Below are 1146 nucleotides of genomic sequence, written 5' to 3' on the forward strand. Positions count from 1 at the left end.
CCTGGCTCGCTGCTGCTGTTGCTGCTGCTGTTATTGTTGCTGCTGCTGCTGCTATTGCTGCTGCTGCTGTTCTACTGCCTGACTAGACATTCACTGGCTTTTTGTTATTGTGCAAGCCCTACAGGGAGGAGGGTGCCCTGCCCAGTCCCAGGCTTCTGCCCCCGCCTGCTTCCAGGAGGAGAAACCTTTGCCTCCACCTGCGTGGGTTTGTAGGCAGCAGGAGCAGGAAGAGCAAAGCTCAGAGCTAGTCCAGGTGTCTCCACCTCTTCACACAGAATCACCCTTATCTGGAGCCTTCACCTGGAGGTGAAATTCCAAGTCCACTGCAATCCCTCTTTCTTCTCACCCAATGACCTGGTCAGGTGCCTCCCTTTTCCTGCCAAAGTCCAACCACAAATTAGGTCTTGTAGTTCCCAGCTAGAATTCTCTTAATGGGGCTGAAGCTATAGTATAATGGGTAAAGGACTTGACTTACATGCACCCAACCCAGGTTTGATCACTGGCTTTCCCAAAACCATCAGGAGTGAGTCCTGAGTGCAGAGCCAAGAGTAACCCCTGAGTATTATTGGGTGTGACCCAAAAACCTAAAAGCAAGATTCTCCTGGCTTGCCCCGCCCAGTTTTCTTTACCTTTGACCACTTTTTTTCTGCTCCAAAATATTTTGGGGGGTGGAGCATCTGTTGGGTGCTCAGGGCCTTGTGGTACTAAGGACCAAATTAGGGACCCTGGTGTGCTGGGCATACACACCAGCTATTGGAACTGCCTTCCTGCTCTCCAGGGGCTTCATTACCTCTACTTCTTCCCTCCTCTCTACACTTGAGGTGCCACTGTCCCACAGGACTGTCCCTGACAAATTCATCAATGGCCTCCAGAATACTTTCTCAGTTCTTACTAATTTTTAATGAGTAGTTACACCCAAGGGTGCTTGGGTGAGAGGAGGGAGGCAGCGTCAGGAATCAAAGCCAGGGCCTCACACATGCAAGGCAAAAGCTCTACCCCATGAGTCACACCCCTGCCCCATGAATTGATCATTCAGATCAATCAGATCAATTGATCAATCTTGACCAATCAGAGGTCTTAAATGTGGTGGCTTTGTCCTGCCTCCAAACTGCTTGGCCTCACACACTCCTGGTTACCTTCCTACTC

The sequence above is a fragment of the Suncus etruscus genome, chromosome 9 (assembly GCF_024139225.1).
Source record: "Suncus etruscus isolate mSunEtr1 chromosome 9, mSunEtr1.pri.cur, whole genome shotgun sequence".
NCBI lineage: Eukaryota > Metazoa > Chordata > Mammalia > Eulipotyphla > Soricidae > Suncus > Suncus etruscus.